This window comes from Schistocerca piceifrons, chromosome 2, assembly GCF_021461385.2.
Source record: "Schistocerca piceifrons isolate TAMUIC-IGC-003096 chromosome 2, iqSchPice1.1, whole genome shotgun sequence".
In the NCBI taxonomy this organism is placed as follows: domain Eukaryota; kingdom Metazoa; phylum Arthropoda; class Insecta; order Orthoptera; family Acrididae; genus Schistocerca; species Schistocerca piceifrons.
In genome coordinates, this window is record NC_060139.1 from 266,462,685 (window position 1) to 266,486,436 (window position 23,752).

At 44.7% G+C, this 23,752-nt stretch overlaps 1 protein-coding gene across 1 annotated transcript in view; it reads right to left on the reverse strand.

The window, feature by feature from the left end:
• The window catches only part of LOC124776297 (NAD kinase-like), a 518,770-nt gene that overhangs the window by 494,103 nt on the left and 915 nt on the right, over positions 1 to 23,752 (reverse strand). The gene's annotated exons all lie outside the window — the stretch shown is intronic.

The following is a 23,752-nucleotide window of genomic DNA, read 5'->3' on the forward strand; positions in this document are numbered from 1 at the left end:
TAAATAATTCCTGTTTTTTGGGTACCCAGCGATGCACGTTTTTCTTGACACGTCTTTCAATGATACTCAGGAATGGTTATGGCGGCACTGAAGCTTCTTGAACATCGCCAGTTTTCGTAGCACTGACTTACTGGTAACGTTTGTGCGTAAGTTTCCCCTCGCTCTCTTGAGGACCCCTGCTTTGTGGGGTGGTATGACGAACACTGGTGCGAGGTCAGCCTCGGAAGACGACCAGACAGCAGCCGCTACATTGGGAAAGTCTCAGTTCCCAGCTAGGTACTGACCCTTCTGCAGGCGACGCCACCCTCCCATATTTACCCAGTACTACCTCCGGCTACAGGTGGCAAGGACTCAGCAAGCCGCAGAACCACGTGCACAAGTGCCTCCCTGTACTTTACATTCGCCTGCGACGGCGCCTTCGAACCGGTTTCGCATATGGCTGGTCGATAGCTTGTTGGGCATGTTGTCCTAAAGATCGGACTTGCTGCTATGTAGACTCACATATAAATTGCGCAGAGGGAAGTTACTCATGGTGATTCTCTTAGAGAGAAGAGACAGATCGGGTATATTTCTGTGGAATGCACTGTTACGTTTGTGTTGTTATGCGTGATGTGTCAGGAAGAGAGAGGTACAGATGAGTTGGAACTTATTTCCACTCGTCGAGAACAGTACGATTTGGGTGACCAGTGTCATATGCCCTTCCTCTGTGAAATGCTACAGCAAGCCGAGGACACTGAGGCCGGGGATTCGCTCTTGACCGCCAGTTGCTGGACAAATGCTGGTGATGCATATTTCTTTCATCTCTGGGGTTTGAACTGGTTACCTCCGAGACTAGTGCCACCATGGCGCTCTCTAGTTCATTACAGAGGGAACCGCAACCCGCAGCAGACCAAAATATGGGAAGGAATAATCTAGACGACCTCGCTGGAGGACGCCATTCACCTAACGTGGTTTGGGGAACTAGGAAAGGCATAGAAAAGAAGTAGGTAGGATGGATGTTGGAACTCTGCTCCTCCCAATAGGAGCCACGTAGCTTAATCACCACCCATCTACAGCGCACGGGGTGTGTCGGCGGCTAGATGGTGAACCAGATGCAACTGCCAGTTAATGTACCTCGACACAGTCCATTAATCGGGGACGTGAATGGGACTGGACTATCTGCATGACGACGGCTCTCGACTGAATCAAACAAAGATGCCTGATGATTAACTTCGAAAACGATCGCAGAAAATATTTTTACATCTATAAATAAAGGAAAATTTTATTATTTTCATGTAACAAGCAGCTGAATGTCCTGCCTTAAGCACCAGCAGCACCGTGTGAACTTAGTTTCTAATGAAAACAAAAAAAGAAGGAAAAACGCACATACATCCTGAACGGTCAGAGCAAACGAACGTGTGTCAGCGCCAATGATGTGATTTCGCCCCTCCTACGAGCGGCAAACAGTGACAAATGGTCTGCTGATATTGCCCAGCAAATGAGTTTTGGCGCGACCTACATTTAGCATGCGTTTTTGTTGTGCTGCGAGCAGGTCTTTCGTTACGAAGTGGGGCAGCTAACAAAACTGTAATGGCGACGTTCCGACTGCTGTTATAACACCAGTAGCGTGAAAGTCGTATGGCCGTCAGCTCCCGTAATGGAAGCAGCGTCTCGAGAAACCGGTCGTCTCGAAGGTGCGTTTGAAAACAGGATAATAGCTATGTGAGGAAACGAAAACATCATCTGTGCACGGAGAAACGGGGAGCACTCTGTATTTTTCCCAGCGTATACCATGTCTAGAGATCTGAAGCCGACGCAGGAATAGTCATGGCGCATATGCACAATGTTTCGACAACAGGCGCCGACGAAAAAAATGTGGAGTATGTTATGGAGGAAGTGTCTCTACATAAGTATTATTTCTGTGTGTACGAATTAGAGCAAAAGGTTTTTCAAGGCTTTGATTGTTCGTTGCAAAGAATACGGCAGAGACCCGCCAAAACGTCGCACCTGGCTAACATTTTATCCGCTAAAAAATGTAAATGTCGTGTGACTAGGGCCTCCCGTCGGGTAGACCGTTCGCCGGGTGCAAGTCTTTCGATCTGACGCCACTTCGGCGACTTGCGCGTCGATGGGGATGAAATGATGATTAGGACAACACAACAGTCACTCCCTGAGCGGAGAAAATCTCCGACCTAGCCGTGAAATTTCTTCTGCCGTTGTAATTTTACTTGCTCGTTCCAACTCCATTTTTTTAAGTCACCCCGCCAATTCCTTCCGGTTTTACTATGAATTTTTACTACAAATATTCAAAACAATTATACAACATCAGGAAAAAAAGAGTACTTAGAAACTGCGGGAGCTGCACTCTGCGACGGCCGACCTTTCCTGTTACTCACAGGAACTTCCGCGCTAAAAACTGAGTTGTTTGCTGTTTTACAGCCTGTAATATATGCGACAGAGCTGTAAGTTGGCGCCGGCCGCGGTGGCCGAGCGGTTCTAGGCGCTAAAGTCTGGAGCCGCAGACTCGAATCTTGCCTCGGGCATGGATGTGTGTGATGTCCTTAGGTTAGTTAGGTTTAAGTTCTAGGGGACTTACGACGTCAGAAGTTAAGTCCCATAGTGCGCAGAGCCATTTGATAAGCAGTGTGCACCAGTGATGCCTGTGGTTGAGGATGACACGGCGGCCGGTCGGTACCGTTGGGTGTTCATGGCGCGTTTGGGCGAAGTTTAGTTTAGTTTTTAGAGCTATAAGTCAACGGAGGGACGTGCGTCGATTCCTGTAGTGTTGTGCTGTATCTTACAAGAGCAGCTTCGGGGAAAACAACTGCTACCTAGCGCAGACAACCTAATAAATCTTTCGACGTAGGAAGGTCCCTCTAAATCGGTGTGTTTCCACTAGATACCGATCCACATCGGCATTACGTGTTGATCTGCTTTCCTGAAAACGTGTAATATCTCGCACACGACGATACACCTTATGCACTGATTGCTATCGACGACTTGCAGTTAAGGCAAAAGAAGTTTGGTCGTCGTTATGTAACGAGGATATTAATTTCAACAGGACTTGGTATACACGACGATATAAGTCATGCGCTTAGATTACTATCGACGACTTGCACTTAAGGGAAAAAGAGTGTGATCGGCGTTATGTAATGAGGATATTCAACGGGATTTGGTACTGAACTATCCGACAGCCCATACCTCGTGCCCGACGGTTTCTTAATTCGGAAGTAATTGCCTCCAATGCTGGAGTAAAAGCAAGGCAGATTGCTACCAGCAAACAGAAACACCTCTTAAAGTTAATACGTTCCTGGTATTGCGATTGCTACATTAAAAGTTCATTAGAAATAATAAAGCGGTTGTTAAATGATAGTTTGCACTTATTACCTGCTTGGCTTTTTAATTTGATTAGTTTATGAAAAACGTTAACTTCTAATGATACAACGTCGAATATATTTATATTTGCAATAACAAATCGTAGAGATACTGATTTTAAAACTTCAGTATTGTCGTATCCTAGGTATAAATTACTATTTCATGCTTCTGAATTTTGTACTTGGCTGGGCATTGCCGAAAACATTTCAAATAAAATAAACCATATTTTTCCTTTGCAATTATCGGCGTAATTCCACAAATACGCTGTTGTAACATCTCATAAACGTGAACTGTTCTCTACTAATTCCAATAGCGTCGTTACATTGGAAACTAACTACATGATACATGGACTTTTATAAACATTTTAAATCAACTTGCAAACTCTTCTTTAATATTAAGTTTGTAGTGAAGCGTATAAAATATTGTGTTATGTTGGTAACAGTTTCTAATCAGTTTATTTTACTGTACTGTATTATTAATTATCAGTGGGCTGTAAGTGCTGGGTTTGTTTAGTAGAAGTGTCAGGGATACGCTCATCCAACTGCAGCGGCAAATGCTACAAGAGATGTGGTGTGCATAATCGGGAGTGTGTTCTCCTAGAAGAGTCAACGTTTCCTGGCCGGCCGCAGGCGCTTCAGTCCGGAATCGCGCGACTGTTACGGTCGCAGGTTCGAATCCTGCCAAGGGCATGGATGTGTGTGATGTCCTTAGGTTAGTTAGCTATAAGTAGTTCTGAGTTCTAGGGGACTGATGACCTCAGATGTTAAGTCCCATACTGCTCAGAGCCATTTGAACCAGTTTCCGGCTTTCCCCTGCATATATGTCACGAAAAGGCGACAAACATAAAAGAGAGATTCGGTCTCACACGGAGCTTACCAACAACCGTTCTTCTTGCGCATCATTCGCGACTGGAACTGGAAAATGTGGCGAGGGGGAAGTAGTGGAAGTGGCACACAAAATACCCTCCACTTCACACGTAAAGGCGCTTGCAGAGTATAAATGTAGACATGTATGCCGAACTACACTCCTGGAAATTGAAATAACAACACCGTGAATTCATTGTCCCAGGAAGGGGAAACTTTATTGACACATTCCTGGGGTCAGATACATCAAATGATCACACTGACAGAACCACAGGCACATAGACACAGGCAACAGAGCATGCACAATGTCGGCACTAGTACAGTGTATATCCACCTTTCGCAGCAATGCAGCCTGCTATTCTCCCATGGAGACGATCGTAGAGATGTTGGATGTAGTCCTGTGAAACGGCTTGCCATGCCATTTCCACCTGGCGCCTCAGTTGGACCAGCGTTCGTGCTGCACGTGCAGACCGCGTGAGACGACGCTTCATCCGGTCCCAAACATGCTCAATGGGGGACAGATCCGGAGATCTTGCTGGCCAGGGTAGTTGACTTACACCTTCTAGAGCACGTTGGGTGGCACGGGATACATGCGGACGTGCATTGTCCTGTTGGAACAGCAAGTTCCCTTGCCGGTCTAGGAATGGTAGAACGATGGGTTCGATGACGGTTTGGATGTACCGTGCACTATTCAGTGTCCCCTCGACGATCACCAGTGGTGTACGGCCAGTGTAGGAGATCGCTCCCCACACCACGATGCCGGGTGTTGGCCCTGTGTGCCTCGGTCGTATGCAGTCCTGATTGTGGCGCCCACCTGCACGGCGCCAAACACGCATACGACCATCATTGGCACCAAGGCAGAAGCGACTCTCATCGCTGAAGACGACACGTCTCCATTCGCCCCTCCATTCACGCCTGTCGCGACACCACTGGAGGCGGGCTGCACGATGTTGGGGCGTGAGCGGAAGACGGCCTAACGGTGTGCGGGACCGTAGCCCAGCTTCATGGAGACGGTTGCGAATGGTTCTCGCCGATACCCCAGGAGCAACAGTGTCCCTAATTTGCTGGGAAGTGGCGGTGCGGTCCCCTACGGCACTGCGTAGGATCCTACGGTCTTGGCGTGCATCCGTGCGTCGCTGCGGTCCGGTCCCAGGTCGACGGGCACGTGCACCTTCCGCCGACCACTGGCGACAACATCGATGTACTGTGGAGACCTCACGCCCCACGTGTTGAGCAATTCGGCGGTACGTCCACCCGGCCTCCCGCATGCCCACTATACGCCCTCGCTCAAAGTCCATCAACTGCACATACGGTTCACGTCCACGCTGTCGCGGCATGCTACCAGTGTTAAAGACTGCGATGGAGCTCCGTATGCCACGGCAAACTGGCTGACACTGACGGCGGCGGTGCACAAATGCTGCGCAGCTAGCGCCATTCGACAGCCAACACCGCGGTTCCTGGTGTGTCCGCTGTGCCGTGCGTGTGATCATTGCTTGTACAGCCCTCTCGCAGTGTCCGGAGCAAGTATGGTGGGTCTGACACACCGGTGTCAATGTGTTCTTTTTTCCATTTCCAGGAGTGTATTTTGAAAACCGAAATAACACGTGAGCATATGTGTCTTCGGAGACTTTCGCGGTGGCAAGCTTCAAAATAATCTTCTCGATTTACAAGCCACGTCACTTCGATTAAAACACTCGAACTTTTGATAGCTCTCTCCGCCATCGCAGTCAGGCGCTAAAATCTCAGACCGCGGGGCCTCGCTCGGCGTTCTGTTTATGTACACTACTGGCCATTAAAATTGCTACACCACGAAGCTGACGTGCTACGGACGCGAAATTTAACCGACGGAAAGAACATGCTGTGATACACAAATAATTAGCTTTTCAGAGCATTCACACAAGGTTGGCGCCGGTGGCGACACATACAACGTGCTGACACGAGGAGAGTTTCCAACCGTTTTCTCATACACAAACAGCAGTTGACTGGCGTTGCATGGTGAAACGTTGTTGTGATGCCTCGTGTAAGGAGGAGAAATGCGTACCATCACGTTTCCGACTTTGATAAAGGTCGGATTGTAGCCTATCGCGATTGCGGTTTATCGTATAGCGACATTGCTGCTCGCGTTGGTCGAGATCCACTGACTGTTAGCAGAATATGGAATCGGTGGCTTCAGGAGGGCAATACGGATGCCGTGCTGGATCGCAACGGCCTCGTATCACTAGCAGTCGAGATGACAGGCATCTTATCCGCATGGCTGTAACGGATTGTGCAGCCACTTCTCGATCCCTGAGTCAAAAGATGGGGATGTTTGTAAGACAACAACCATCTGCACGAACAGTTCGACGACGTTTGCAAAACACGTCTCTGTCACCTCCTGTTCGCAATGACGGCACTATGAACAGTGGACGTTACATTTCAGATGTGTTACGACCCGTCGCTCTACCCTTCATTCGATCCCTGCGAAACCCTACATTTTAGCAGGATAATGCACGACCGCATGTTGCAGGTCCTGTACGGGCCTTTCTGGATACAGAAAATGTTCGACTGCTGGCCTGGCCAGCACACTCTCCAGATCTAATGGCTCTCAGCACTACGGGACTTAACATCCGAGGTCATCAGTCCCCCAGAACTTAGAACTACTTAAACCTAACTAACGTAAGGACATCACACACATCCACGCCCGAGGCAGCATTCGAACCTGCGACCGTAGCAGTCGCGCGGGTCCGGACTGGAGCGCCTAGAAACGCTCGGCCACCGCGGCCGGCACTCTCCAGATCTCTCACCAACTGAAAACGTCTGGTCAATGGTGGCCGAGCAACTGGCTCGCCACAATACGCCAGTCACTACTCTTGATAAACTGTGGTATCGTGTTGAAGCTGCATGGGCAGCTGTACCTGTACAGGCCATCCAAGCTCTGTTATGACTCAATGCCCAGGCGTATCAAGGCCATTATTACGGCCAGAGGTGGTTGTTCTGGGTACTGATTTCTAAAGATCTATGCACCCAAATTGCGTGAAAATGTAATCACATGTCAATTGTAGTATAATATATTTGTCCAATGAATACCCGTTTATCATCGGCATTTCTTCTTGGTGTATCAATTTTAATGGCCAGTAGTGTATATTCCTTACCGTCATTTCTTGTTAACAATATTACCTTATTCCCAGAATAAGTAGCTTTCACTCAGTTAATACTCAGCAGAAATCAAACCTGCATTTGGATCGGACTTCCTTAACTCTCGTGCAGAAAGGTGTGCAGCATACTGCTGCATCTATTTCCAATAAGCTACCACTCGAATTCAAAATTCTTAGCAGTAATCCACGCGCTTTCAAATCGAAACTGAAGAGTTTCCTCATGGGTCACTCCTCCTATTCTGCCGATGAGTTCCTTGAAAAATTAAGCTGATTCTTGTTGTATTGTTGATTGGTTTTACTTAAACTTATGGTTTGACTTTCTTCGGGTTCAGAGACATTTTATTTTTATCTATTATTACTTCTATGTTGTAATTTCATATACTGACACGTTCCATGACCTTGGACATTTGCTCCTCAGTTTGGTCCTACGGAACTTCACATTTCAATTTAAAAAACCAAAAATAAAAATAAATAAATAATCAAGTTTCTGAGGTTGTAAGCGTATCGTCATATCGCTGGCTTAGCTGTGGAGTATCTTTGCGGGCAGCCGCGTCTGCAGAGTCGAGCGCGGGACACGGAACTGTTATGTTGTGTTGTGTGTAGCTCTGCATCAAATGTTCAAACGTGTGTGAAGGCTTATGGGACTTAACTGCTAAGGTCATCACACTACTTAACCCAAATTATCCTAAGGACAAACACACACACCCATGCCCGTGGGAGGACTCGAACCTCCGCCGGGACCAGCCGTACAGTCCGTGACTGCAGCGCCTTAGACCGCTCGGCTTAGCTCTTCATGTGAGAGGCATTGTTAGTATGGAAGCTGAAGTGTTGCTACAAGTGCTATTACAGTAAAGTGATAAAATAAGCAAATGATTCCGAGGAAAGTGAGTCAAGAAATAATTTAAAAATGAGCAGTGCTGCTGATAACGGATTTATGTATCCTCTCATTGCGTGTCGCACAGCATCAATCATCCGCGCCGTGTTCGGTCTCCCAGAATGAACTACTGTGAATCAGTAAAAATTAGTTACCATAATAGAGTGCAGTAAAGTGCCAGTGTCTTGTAGCGAGCGTGAGAACGCGCGTTCGATCATCGCGTTTCCGCATCATCAACAATCAGCCGCGCCGCGACGGTCACGCGCACGCTCGTACAAGTGATATTGCGGACAGATAATCATCAAGACTGTCAATTGGGATAAACATTTATGAATTAGAATGTAAACAGGGCAACCTGCGATTTCCTTTAATCGTCTCTGAATATAGTTGTTCATACCAGACGTAGAACAGTGCTGTGAGGACGAGTGGGTCCCCTGACTCGCTTGCATATTTCGATAGATAATTTCAGGCAAGCCAGCAGCAGTGTGGAGCAGAACAGTATGACCGCCGCGGGATTATCAGGTACGTGGTGTGGACAGGGCACACGGTCAAGAAACGGTCCAGAAGAGAAAAAGTCAGTTTTAGGTCCCCCACCCCCATTTGTACTCCCGGGCGTGTTACAAGGTACCATCTTCATAGAGGCAAAATATTTCCCAAAACTGCTTCGAACCCATATAAAAGTGTATTAAATTTAAACGCGAACATTTTCAGAAATAATAAAATGCTTTTCAACAAAACATTTTTTTCTTTTTTTTATAAAAATGAAAGAAAAACAGCGGCTCTCGTATAACGAGATGGCAGGAGGTCCACTCCACTCCGCTACGCCAGCTCGTGAAACAGCAGTGCGGAGCGCGCGTAACGCCAAGGCTGTTGCGGGGTTCTGGGTGAGGGGCGCGTGCGCGTATCGTGACTAGAGATGGGCAAAAGTGTTCTTTTCAGAGATCGGATCAGAACTGTTCACTCCCTGAAATGAACTAGCTCTTTCTCATGACTCACTACTCATTCACAATAGAAAATAAATGGAAGGCACATTGCCCTTTAAACTTGGTTTATTCCAGTACTATACCTGTATTTTGATCTTATTTGATCCTATTTTGAAGAAACACAGATAATGAGTAAGAATTTTGTATTGTTTATTGAAATTTCCACGATATGACAAAGTTTTTGAATATTGATTTATTTTGCACTATCGTGGTTTTTCGGGTGATCGGAAAATGTTGTAACTTGAGATTTACATTAACAATATATTTGGCTATAATGTATTAAAATTTCATTAACCTCATACAAATACATCGCAAGCCATCTCTAATCGTGACAGCGGAAGGCACTGTTGCTATCAGGCGCGGCCATTACCGCTTCAAGGGTGAACAGCTCACCGCTGCGGTGTACCACGGCTCTACACGGGAGGGGTCCGAATCATTTCCTTCCACTCCTACTGAGAGGCACCCACTTGCCTTTCTCATACTGTGGCATCAAGCAGTCAGGCCTGCAAGATGTGTGGTTTGCCAAGCGAGTGGAATCTTCCTTAAATTTATCGAGCAACATGAATTCTCGTATCTTACTATTTAGTTACAAATTATCCTCCTGTATGAATAATACGCAACGGAAACACGCATCTGACTATCAGTGATTTATAGAACTCTGACTGTACACTACGCACTGGCAATACCACATTTACCTTTTGTCTTTGATTTAACGGCTTTTATATAAATTCGGGACATTACGATAACATACAATTTAATGAAAAAGGCCACCAATCTCTTTCTTTTCACTATTTGATTTATTCCTAAACACACAAATTCTACAACCTACAACAAAATCACATGAGAAATTCCGCCCAGTGGGCATGGCTTTACGTTAGTGAATCTCTATACTATGGTCTCGTAATCTATTTACCGCAACAGTGCACTCCCTGGATCGGATGGTGGATCTTTTATTATACCTCACACTTCGCCTCTCACAATAATCCTCACGAAACTTTCCTCCAGATCGAGCGATACAGAAGGAACAGGCATACCCACAAATCTTTCGAAACTACCTTGCTACTCCCATGCAAAACACACATACCCAAATTACAAGACATACACAACACAACAATATGAAATATTACACAAAGAACGGTTACAACTTCATCACTTTCCGCTTTCCCACTTCAATCAATATTTATCCCAGTTTCACACGACACTGCCCCACTTTGTAATTTCTACTTTCCTAATGTGAACTCTGGAGATAAACGCACGTCTTCCTGTGCAATGCAAGCCAAGTGGCGTTGCTGGAAAAACGGCCGACTCACCTTGATTCTCTCTCAGAGTTTAAATTCAGCGTCACACGGAATGATATTTCTTAAATACTTCAACTTATGATACACACGCTATTTCTTAAGTATTTCAGCTTATTGTACACACGCTATTAATTCTTAAATATTTCAGCTTATTGTACACACGCTATTAATTCTTAAATATTTCAGCTTAAGCTCACGGAAGTATCTCAACTTACAACTACACGTGGGCTCTTTGTGACCGTTGGTTTACTACAATCCCCTTAAAATTACCTGCCTCACTTTGTAATTTTCCCCACAAAAGGTCCTGTGAAAGAGAAAGTATTAATTCTAACTACTCTTAAATATTCCACATCCATACCATGCCTCCACTCTTTCATCACGGAGCACAACAAAAAAAACAGGTCTTTACAGCAGAAGGTTCAGCGGCAGAGTGCCGAAACATGGCCGTATTCTGATTCTCTCGCACCTCTCTCGAAGTGGGAGAAGCACCTTGCTACCTTATTGGTCAGCCACATTTCAGACGCTCAAAGCTCTGGTAACTTCCATCTCTTTGGTCTCACCAAAGGTAGCCAAAGGATCGACTCAAAGATGATCATATATTCCGATTCACTATCTGTGGTTAGCAGACGACCATACATTCATTCCTTTCACAGATCTCACCAAACTGGATGTAGGGATTTATTTTGAGGGAGTGCACATGTGATCAATTAAATAAATAAATTGTCATTCTTTCCCACACTGGTATCCGGCTTCGCTGTATTAATTGAAATTGAGTTACTTTTACACAAAAAATGTGTTGTTCTGACAAGAATTTCGTACCTATTTTCAGTGTTGGGCGGTACTGTACCCTTTCACTACCGAGTTGACCTTCCAATCGTACTGATACTGTTCCCGACGCATGTATCACGTAAAGGAAGAACTTCTCATAAATACGAGTACCAACAGCAGAGAAACGCCCAAAGGAGGTTGGTCGCATTAACCACGAGGTCCACTTATTATTGACACAGCTGGGCTACCTCAAGCCTAAGCCGTGGTTACATAACGAACAAGCCCGTGACCTGTAGACTATACAGCAACCGACTAGCTGTAAATTGGACAGTAACGAGACAGCCAACCCAGAAGTAAAAATAATTTCAAAATGCAAAGCTGTATCTGTTCTTTCAGACAGGAAATGGTCCTAAGTTACAGCGGTACACAAAAGTACCCTCCGCCACACACAGTAAGGTCCCTTCTAGAATATAGATGCTGATGTAGGTGTAGATATTAGTAGGTCACTGGTCTGTAAAAATCAGCATTTACGCTCAGCTGACGTCTCAAGGAATCTAAAAATTAAAGCTGCCAAAGAAACAATACCCAGGTAACTCCTTTCCCCTTCACGTCCTTTGACTTAAATTTTCAAGTGGAAGGGGATATTTATGTTACACTACTGGCCATTAAAATTGCTACATCAAGGAGAAATGCAGATGATCAATGGGTATTCATTGGACAAATATATTATACTAGAATTGATATGTGATTACATTTTCACGCGACTTGGGAGCATAGATCCTGAGAAATCAGTACCCAGAACAACGACTTCTGCTCTTAATAACCGCCTTGATACGCATGGGCATTGAGTCAAACAGAGCTTGGATGCAGCTTCAACACGATACCACAGTTCATCAAGAGTAGTGACTGGCGTATTGTGACCAGCCAGTTGCACGGCCACCACTGACCAGACGTTTTCAGTTGGTGAGATATCTGGAGAATGTGCTGGCCAGGGCAGCAGTCTAACATTTTCTGTATTCAGAAAGGCCCGTACAGGACCTGCAACATGCGGTCGTGCATTCTCCTGCTGAAATGTAGGGTTTCGCAGGGATAGAATGAAGGGTAGAGCCACGGGTCGTAACACATCCGAAATGTAACGTCCACTGTTCAAAGTGCCGTCAATGCGAACAGGTGGTGATCGAGACGTGTAACCAATGGCACCCCGTACCATCACACCGGTTGATACGCCAGTATGGCGATGACGGATACACGCTTCAATGTGCGTTCACCGCGATGTCGCCAAACACGGATGCGACCATCATGATGCTGTAAACAGAACTTGGATTCACCCGAAAAAATGTCTGTTAAATTTCGTGTCTGTAGCCCATCATCTTCGTGGTGTAGCAATTGTAATGGCCAGTAGTGTATGTTAACTGTCGGGGGAAAAAAATAAACCCCTTTAAACACTGTGTCCAGGGGCACCGCGTTATAATATGTGCACACTGAGGGATCAGTAGTGTTGCTGATTTATCTGTCACGGTCATCAACGATCAGATGGCACTCAGGAGGCCGTTCTATGTGTCCCTTGTTTTGATTCTGTGGGAGGTAAATGTGCTGAGTTTAGAGGTGAAGAGCGTTTGCAACACTCGTTCCAGGGGATAACCATCCCCCACCAACGAGTACAAACTCTTGTTGCACAGCTTCAGCCATTTCAAAGGAGTCGCATTGTGGGCCTGTGAGAAGCTAGGTGGACGTCGACGGACTGCTGAAAATGTTAGGTCCGGTGTATCAGTAGTGTGTCATTGCTTTCAACAGCTGTGCGTGGAACATTCCCGCACATGAACAGGTTGTGGATGTCAACGTAGGACAGATGATCGTCCAAGAGCGCAGGCCCGGATCTAGGGGAGGGAAAACCGAGGTACCTGCCACTGGCGGCAATTCCAGGGGGCGCTAACTTCATATTCTTGAACGAAAAAAACTTGATTCAGAAAGCGGTTAGCACCCAGAGCACGTTGGCCAGCTGTTCTATAATTTTGAAACATATTCCTGTTGGTTTTTGAACATTTTGCAACACATTCTAAGTTAATTTCTTACAGAATCGTTAAGTTGATTTTTGAATGCGTGCATACTGTATGTGATGGCTCTGCCAGGTGAATATCCGTTGCATCTAGGAATAAAAAAAACTTTCCCGCAGACAAAAGGGGACGAGGCTATACGAGGTGAGCTGAATAAGCCGAACGGTTGAATGCCCATTGCTGTTTATGTGGTGGATTGGGTGAGCGAATGGTAAGTGTTCTTATAATTATTGGCGAAATCCATAGATTCAGACAACCAGAGTGGAAATGAACGACTATGAGGAATAATAGGTAAGAAGGATTACATATTATCTTCTCGTTGTATCCAAGAAAATGAAATTGACAGAAAATTTTTTGACAGAACCTTACACTTCTAATGGCCACTTTGTACAGTCCCCGGTTAGCAGCCGGTTTTTTAAGTTCTATTCTCGGAATAGCACGGAAAACGCGTTGTACGAACATTTACTAACGCCTAACAGGAGAATAAGCGCGGGATAACTGGACCGGTGATTCCGACAGAGTTAGAGAAGTTAACTGGAGAATAAGTTTTGACAATGGCAGGAATATTTACAGAATTAGTGATGACAAGAGTGTGTATAAGAGTGAGGAAGGAGAAGAAACGAGGACATCACACAAATTATATGTAAGAATATGACTATTCCAAATTTATACAAAAATTTCGTTCTACTACTTTTCGATCTCATGCTTGGGAAACTGGAGCATATGAATGAACCGAAAACTATTTCCGAACATAAAACTTTTTGCTTGTAGTAGGCCTAATAGGCATTTGATATTGCTACTTTGTGAATTACATTCAATAGTGTTATTTATGTAAATGAGGTAGATAAAAATAACCATTTGTGCCAAAACAGTCTCGCTTATTTGACGTGTGTTAGAACTGGTGCAATATTAGGAAGGCCTATTTCGTTTATTCTAGCTGACAGTGACAAAATAGACGTAATCAAATTGCGAAACCACGCCGGTCTTGGGTAGTACTCGCATTAACCGCTTCTTCAGTATCAGACAACGACATATTGATTTTTCACGCAGCAAAACGTTTGATGAACTTTGTGAGGTAACAGATTCGTTCGCAAAAACGAAAGCACGACATATAAAGCTGTAGCAAGATTAGGGAGAAAAAAATGCTGGGAGCTACGGATTGACGAAATGTGTACTGTCTTGCTTGTCGCTTGTCTTTACTGGTTTTATGTTTCCTATATGTAATTTTATGTCACGCAAAAGCGAAAGTTATTAGCTAGTAGGCAATTAGGAGCGTAAATTTTCTAAAGAGTTCTTATTCTCTCGGTCACAAATACTTAAAAAAAATAGTTCAATGGCTCTAAGCACTATGGGACTTAACATCTGAGGTCATCAGTCACCTGGACTTAGAACTAATTAAACCTAACTAACCTAAGGACATCACACATCCATGCCCGAGGCAGGATTCGAACCTGCGACCGTAGCAGCAGCGTGGTTCCGGACTGAAGCGCCTAGAACCGCTCGGCCACACCGTCCGGCTCACAAATAACCCCAACCATTATTAACTGTGAGTTTTTTTAAAGGTGGGTAGGACGTTAAACCGGCGCACTGGGAGTCGGAGAGGCATCACAGGACATTCTAATTTGTACTGTCCTGAATATAGGCTTGATGGCTTCCATTACAAAATACACACGTTTGAATTCCACAGAGCGAAATACAGTGACGTGCAATAGAAGAATGCTGTCTGACGAGGCGTGGCACTGCACTTTGGCAGTCTTAAGACCGATAACAAGTCTTACAGTTCCTCGAACATGTATGTCTTATCTATCAGACTCCTGAGAAAGATTTGAGCTTCAAAATTAACATATTTTTGAGATATCTATTTTTTTTAAATATATGACGGCCTAACTCAAACGCTCGAGGGTGAGGGGGGAGGGGAGGGGGCGGGGCGAGACATCTCAATCAATTTTTGCCGCGGTCCGGAAATATCATAGATCCGGGGCTGCAGGAGCGACACACACACTGAGCAGCGGTGGCCTACCGAATGTCATCCAGGGAAGAAATCTGGGCGCATGTCGCGCCTACTGTGTCACCAAGCATCAGTTGGTGCCGTCTGCTTGCAGCAGGACTAACACCAGGTGTGCCTTTGGTCAGGCTGCCACTGAAACCAAAACACTGCCAAGCACGGTTACTCAAATGCAGTGGTTCCCAACAGGTGGTCCCCGGACCCCTGGGGGTCCGCGAGCTATGCCAGAGGGGTCCGCAAGATGCTATAAGAATAAAAAATATATTAAATATATTTCGTATTAAAATATTAAAACAGATTTTTAGTTTTGGCCGCTTCCTGCATGAGCAGAGCTTTAACGAACGCTAACTTCTGCGTCTAGCGTCTACCTAGAGCCAACTGACACTAGCACACTCTAGCGCATAACTAGAATTAGATAGAGGCAAATAGTTCTGCTGCATGCCGTAGACTACGCGCGCTGTCCCTTTGCAGCCGACAGCCGACAGTCACTTTACACAGAAACTCGCATTTCAGACGACAATCGGCCATTGTTAATTTATTTCCAGTGCTTTCACAGACAGTATTGTTTACATATTCAATATTCTGTATTAAAACAGTAGTGTTTGTAAAGCGTTGTTTTTTGGGGAAGCTACAGTTCGCGTAGTTAAAAATGGACAGTTGGTTAAAAAGTGATTCGTTACAACGAGAAAGGCCTACAGATGAAGAGGAAGATAATGCATTTGTTATACTAAAGACCCAGATTTGAAGACAAAGAGTTTGAGCAATAATCAAAAATTTAACAATAACAATGATAGCTAAATTGAAAAAGTTTTAAGCTCAATATTGAATATGTCAATGTTTTTCTAAGTATCAAAAATAGAAAACGTATAAAGAGACTTAATTTGGCTTTTTTAGGTACTTGGTACTGTGATATGACAAGATACCAATCATGCACGATGAGGTGGTCCTCGAGAAAATTTTGTTGGAAACCCCTGCTCTAGTGTCGTGAAAAAGACGGCTGGAAAGTGGAAAGTCGTTCTATTGTCTTCAGTGATGAGAGTGGGTTCTGTCTGTACGCGAGTGATGGACGTGCACGCGTACAGCGTAGACCTAGGAGCGACCTATTCCGGAGTGCTTTCGCCCACGACATACAGGTCCCAGCCCACGCTTCACGGTGGGGGCGGGACGGGGACCGTCAATTACAGCTCGCCGTCACATTTGGTCTTTCTGCAGGGTAAAGTAATCAGTGCCCGCTACACTGCACAGTTTATCACCTCCGTGCTACTGTCATTTTTTTCGACACGAGAGTGATTTGCGTTTTCAGCTGAACAACGCACTTCCACATACGGCTGCTGCGAGGCAAAGACCTTTCGTGACGTACAACAAGTGCCCTGGTCAGCAAGATAGTTAGCTCTGTGGCCAACTGAACACGCATGGGACACGGTGAAGCGGAAATTTAGTCGTTCTCCAGAGCCTGCAAGAATAACTGTCGAATTGCAACAAAAAGTTGAAGATCTTGGGACAATGTATTGCAGGATACCTTTCGACAGATTCCAGGCTTTCTCGGCGTATTCCAGTGACGAACTCTTCTCGGGTGATCAGCCGTATGGTGCCGTCGTCTTGTGTCAACGTGTCGATGAGTTTAGTACCCATCATTGTCATCTCGCTTGAGGATGAAGGGTACGAAACGAAACGTTCCGACAAGACGACGTCACCACTCGGTTGATCACCCGAGAAGAGTTCATCACCTTTCGGCAGCTTTATGATCGTTTGCATGCGAGAATATACGACTGCGTTTCCGCCATACCGATGTTGGTTCAAATGGCTCTGAGCACTATGGGATTTAACAGCTGAGGTCATCAGTCCCCTAGAACTTGGAACTACTTAAACCTAACTAACCTAAGGACATCACACACATCCATGCCCGAGGCAGGATTCGAACCTGCGACCGAAACGGTCCCGCGGCTCCAGACCGTAGCGCCTAGAGCCGCTTGGCCACTTGGCCGGCGAAATTACGTGTAAAGAGGAAATGACAACTCTGCTGCAAAACCAAAACTTGCAAACAACTTTAATTAATATTTAACTAAATACCGCAATCCTAATTCAATGCGGAAGAGTCTCTTGTAAATACGAAAGCTTGTATGGTTACTGCCAAGAACAGTTACTGAGAAGTGGAAATGTCAAAGTGCCATTTTTTAGAAAAACGCATTTCCAATGATACTGAGTTCTTGGCGCTCTGTTGCATGTCTCCAGATGTGTTGCAGTCATTGCAAGATGGTTACGGTGTTTCCGCAAAGCAATGCTTCCCTCTGGAGTTCTAAATGTCGTGCATCAACTTCTCCATTTAGTTGACGCACGGGAAGTGGTCATTTGGGTTTCAAAAACAGTACAATAATTTGCAGAAGGAACGTAAACAAGGCCATTGTTCCGCAAGATTTACACAAGGTAGATGAGTCAGCTAAAGCCATGAACCCATTCCATGTAATTCCAATGCATACAAGTGACACTTTTGATTTTTAAAATGCTGCTGAAACATAGCTGTCTGTGCAGACGTGTAAGACCTCCAAATGCATTTAGGATCAAAGTGCCTCCTACTCATGAGTTTCAAATAACTATTAAAAATTCGCACTATGCAACACAAGAATGGAAAAAACAGCTTGTATTGAAAAGAAGGAAGAGATCAGTCTTGGTGCATGTCATACCGTATCTCATCTGAAAGAACGACCATGTTTATCAGCTTCAAAACAGAAAGACCTTCGACGATGTTGCCATTTCTTCCTCAACTGCTCGGGGAGTCTTACAGTAGGTTTTGCAACATCAGTTCCCAAGAATGGGGCTGCTTAAGAACCACAATTCAATACTGAGAAATTTTTTCTGGAATTTAATTTCGTTATTCTCATATGAAAATTTGAAAAATATTAGAAAGAGTTGACTACAGTTCTATTAGTTAAAACAAACAGAAAACAGTGCCTTAGTATTTATGGCACCAGAAACAAAAACTTTGTAATTGGCACTTAGAACCAGTCAATTCCATGATATGGCACTTAGAACGTTCTTAATTAAATATTTATGTTCTAAATTGTCTTTTTTTTCAGTGATAAGGAGAGCAGCGTAATCCTGTGGTATCGGCATATCTTCTCGATTTGTTGGCTACAAGTAAGTTATGTGGAAAAAGACTTACAGTCTTCTTTGGTTCTACATCTGCATCCACATCTACATCTACAAGATTACTCTGCTATTAACAGTTAGGTGCCTGGCAGATGGTTCATCGAACCATCTTCAAGCTACTTCTCCATCGTTCCACTCTTGAACAGCGCGCGGGAAAAACGAACACTTACATCTTTCTGTGTATGCTCTGATTTGATTTCTCTAATTTTATTACCGAGCGAGGTGGCGCACTGGTTAGCACATTGGCCTCGCATTCGGGAGGACGACAGTTCAAATCCGTGTCCGGCCTTCCTGATTTAGGTTTTCCGTGATTTCCCTAAATCGCTTCAGGCAAATTCCGGGATGGTTCCTTCGAAAGGGCACGGCCGATTTCCTTCCCCATCCTTCCCCAATCAGAGATTGTGCTCCGTCTCTAATGACCTCGTTGTCGACGAGGCGTCAAACACTAATCTCCCTTCCTCTCCTCTTATTTTATTATGATTATCATTTCTCCCTATGCAGGTGGCCACCAACAAATATTTTCACACTCTGAGGAGAAAGTTGCTGATTGAAATTTCAGGAGAAGATCCTGCAGCAACGAAAAATGTCTTTGTTTTAATGACTGGAATCAGTTCATGTATCATATCCGTGGCTCTCTTTTCCATATTTCGCGATACTATAAAGCGAGCTGCCCTTCTTTGAACTTTTTCTATGACTTCCGTGAATCCTATCTGATCGGAAACCCATATCGCACAGCAATACTTAAGAAGAGGACGTACAGGAGTAGTGTAGACAGTCTCTTTAGTAGACCTGTTGCATTTTCTCAGTGTCTCGCCAATAAATCTTAGATTTTCCTTTGCTTTACCCACAATATTATCTATTTGAAAAGGCCTTTAGATTTTTGTGATTTATCGTGTAACCGAAATTCAGCAGTTTCCTTTTGGTACTCATGTGGATGACTCGACGCTTTTCAATATTTACAATTGCCACTTTTCGCACCATATAAATATCGTTTTTCAATTTGTTTTGAGCATCTAATGACTTTATAAGACGGTAATGATAGCATCATCTGCAAACAATCTAAGAGAGTTAATCAGATTGTCTTCTAACACGTTTATGTAAATGAAGAACAGGGGACCTATAAAGCTTCCCTGGGGAACGCCAGACATTACTTCTGTTTTAAAAATGGTTCAAATAGCTCTAAGCACTATGGGACTTAACATATGAGGTCATCAGTCACCTAGACTTAGAACTACTTAAACCTAACCAACCTAACGACATCACACACATCCATGCCCGAGGCAGGATTCGAGCAGCGCGGTTCCGGACTGCCGCTCCTAGAGCAGCTCGGCCACAGCGGCAGACTGTACTTCTGTTTTACTCCATGACATTCAGTCAGTTACTACCAACTGTGACCTTTCTGACAGGAAATCACAAATTCAGTCGCACAACTGAGACTATAGTGCATAGGCACGTAATTTGATTAGAAGTCGCTTCTGAGGTACGGTGTCAAAAGCCTTCCGAAAATCTAAAAATATGGAATCAATGTGACATCCTCAAGCAATAGCACTCATTAGTACGAGATAACAGAGCTAGTTGTGTTTCACAAGAACGATATTTTCTGAATCCGTGTTAGCTGTTTTTATCAATAAATCGTTTTCTTCGAGATAACTCATAAGGTTCGAACATAGTACATGTTCCAAAATCCTACTGGAAATGGACGTTAGCGGATTACACCAATTTCCAGTCTCGTGTATTGGTGTAACATGTGCAACTTTCATTAGGTACGGGTCTTTCTACGAGCGATCGGTTGTATATGATTGCTAAAATTGGAGCTATTGCATCAGCATACTCTGAGAGGAACCGTACACAATCAGGAACGGTGTCCTTGCCTTTATCAGGTGATTTAAGCTCCTTTGCTGCACCGAGGATATCTACTTTTGAGTTACTCATGTTGGCAGTTGTTCTTGGTTCGAATTCTGGATTATTGTCTTCGTCTCCTTTGGTGAAGGTTCAAAATGGTTCAAATGGCTCTGAGCACTATGGGACTTAACTTCTGAGGTCACCAGTCCCCTAGAACTTAGAACTACTTAAACCTAACTAACCTAAGGACATCACACACATCCATGCCCGAGGCAGGATTCGAACCTGCGACCGTAGCGGTCGCGCGGTTCTAGACTGTAGCGCCTAGAACCGCTCGGCCACTCCGGCCGGCTTTGGTGAAGGAATTTCGGAAAACTGTACACAGTGCCTCTACTTTAGCAGCACTGTCATCAGTAACATCAGCATTGTTATCGCGCAGTAAAGGTACTTATGTCTTTCCGCTGCTGTACTTCACATACGACCGGAATCTTTTTGGGTATCCTGCCAGATTTTGAGACAAAGTTTCATTGTGGAAAGTATCAAAAGCACATAGGGTTGAAGCTCGTGCTAATATCCGAGCTTCTGTAAAACTTCTCCTCGGAAATGCAAGACCTGGCAACTCAGATGGTTTGGCAGTTGCACTCTTCAACTGATGTCAGTGCTCCATAACATTGAGTTGTTCAGTCCATGGAAGAGCGCTCTCATCTGCGCTCAGCCTGCTCTCAATACTGCGTTCCAAACAACTTTCGGCTGCCGTGACAGCGTTAAGCGCAAAACTCGACACTACTGCGTACACGCAACACTCAGTCCTCAGTGGGTCAAAGCTGACCACCAGCTGCGCAGCCTTGGCTGGGGTGGTCGTGCGGTAGCGTTCTCGCTTCCCGCGCCCGGGTTCCCGGGTTCGATTCCCGGCGGGGTCAGGGATTTTCTCTGCCTCGTGATGACTGGGTGTTGTGTGATGTCCTTAGGTTTAAGTAGTTCTAAGTTCTAGGGGACTGATGACCATAGATGTTAAGTCCCATAGTGCTCAGAGCCATTTGAACAATTTGAACCTTCGCTGGGGCCACAGAGGACTGATGCAAGGAAACAAACTTTTTGAAGGGTAGCTGTCAACTCTTTGACTGCCAACGGAACATAGTATTATCGTGGCCACGAAGAATTTCTACATTTGGCCCCATCATAACGACTGCACACTATCGACTCTACGCAGGGGCATCGGAGCGTAGCACCGATAAACGGACGCTGTTTTTAGAAATACTTAACGTCGCCTGCCTTTTACTGCAAGTGTTTAAGAAACTGTTGAAGCGCTGGATGCAGCTATAGGAAAGACGGCGACGATAAAGCTCAGACAGAAACAAACGTGCAAACTGACCAAATAAGCACACAACCGAGCAGAGTGCAGAGCGCGGTACAGTAGAACTGTTAAGTGTGTTACACTGGCTGCTTGGTTTAGGAACTGGATTAACATTAAGGGTGGACGGGGTTGAAATACCACACACAGCCTTCTACTTTTTGGTCTCCTGTGATTTCCCCTACACAACTAAAGGCGAATTCTCTGATAATTGCTTTGGAAAAGGGCACAGACGATCTCCCTCCCCACCCTTCTCAAGTTTGAGTTTGTCCTCTGTCTCTTCTGACCTCGACATCGTCAGTTTTACTGTAGTCATAACAAAATTGAACCGTGGGGACGAAAGACAGCGGTGAATCTGTACAATCAGCAGCTAAATATGTGAGGGAGCTTTCGCCATCAGACAGAGAAAAGGTATCAGAATAAGACATGAAAAGGAAGTACTGCAAATTAACTTAGGCAAAGGAAACCTACTCAGCAAAAGAAGTTGAATTAAGGCATTACAATTGCCCAGGTAAAATTCGTCACTGGATTGCAATGACACGTCATTTCACTTTCAAAAACATTTGATTATTCTTACCAAAGTTTCGAGCATTAGACGTCTATGGTCTTTTGTAGCAATGCATCTCGTTCTGGAATCAAAATGGTGCCAACAGTTTTGTAAAATGAAAAGGGATCAGGCCTGCTTCACAGTCTGTATCGTTGTAAACATCTAAACGAGCTCTGCATTTCGATGTTACATGAGCGTCTGTACAGGCAGTATGGCAAACAGATTCTCAGTACACAACCTGTAGAATTACTTCCCAATGAACGTAGGATATAAAACACGATTATAGCACAATTTGTCGATTAAGTTACGAGAGATGGTCACTGGGTGAAGTAAGATATGAGGTAATCTCTCACTTTAACTCTTTGAACTTGCCAGTCTGAAAATAAATTTGGGGAAGAAACCAAAGATTACGTGGAGTTGGATTATAGGCTAATTGAATAGAAAATTAAATAACTAAAGGTTAAACTTGACAAAGGAGGAGGAGGAGTAGATTAGTGTCTAACGTTCCGTCGACAACGGCGTCATTAGATACGGAGCAAAAGCTCGGATTAGGGAAGGTTGGGGAAGGAAAGCGGCCGTGCCCTTTCGAAGGAACGATTCCGTCATTTTCCTTAAGCGACTTAGGGAAATTACGAGAAACCTGAATCAGGATGGTCGGATGCGGGTTTGAACCGTCGTCCTCCAGAATGCGAGAACTTGACAAAAAATCGTCTTAGGAACAGTAACGTATCTCTATATATGCATATATGAATATCGTATGTTTGTTGGTAATTATGTTAAGGATCGGATAAAATACACATATCAGCAACAGCAACAAAGTACGGAGGCGGAGGGAAAAGGACAACAAAAAACTGGTGAGGAGTATTTTTGTTTCCTGAATACAGACGTTTTTTTGAGATGGTTCAATTGGCGCTAAGCACTATGGGACTTAACATCTGAGGTCATCAGTCCCCTAGACTTAGAACTACTTAAATCTAACTAACCTGAGGACATCACACACATCCATGGCCGAGGCAGGATTCGAACCTGCGACCGTAGCAGCAGCGCGGTTCCGGATTGAAACGCCCAGAACCGCTCGGTCACAGCGGCCGGCAGACTTTTGTTTACCAGGAGTAAACATGCCGTACAAATAAAGTAAACAGACCGAAGCATTTTTGTCTTGCTGTTACAGGGTTTGTCATAGATGGCTCTGTACCAGCCACACTTTTTTGTGAATCAGGGCAGCTTTGGTCATTACTGCAAGCCTTAAAACTCAGCAACAATTCTCAGTCATTGCAGAGCATTTGCTGACTTCAACATTAGAGACAACTCAAACGCTATAATGCTGATCGAAGTCCAGGCTAGAAAACTGCTTCTCATTACAGTACTCATTCTTTTCACCCACGACACTTGAAAATCTCACACTTGGGTCTATTCTCTGACCTTCATCCACAGTCCATATCTTTTTTCTTTTTTAACTATGGGGCCAAACTGCTGAGGTCAACGGTCCCTAGGTTTACGCACTACTTAATCTAACTTAAACTAACTTATGC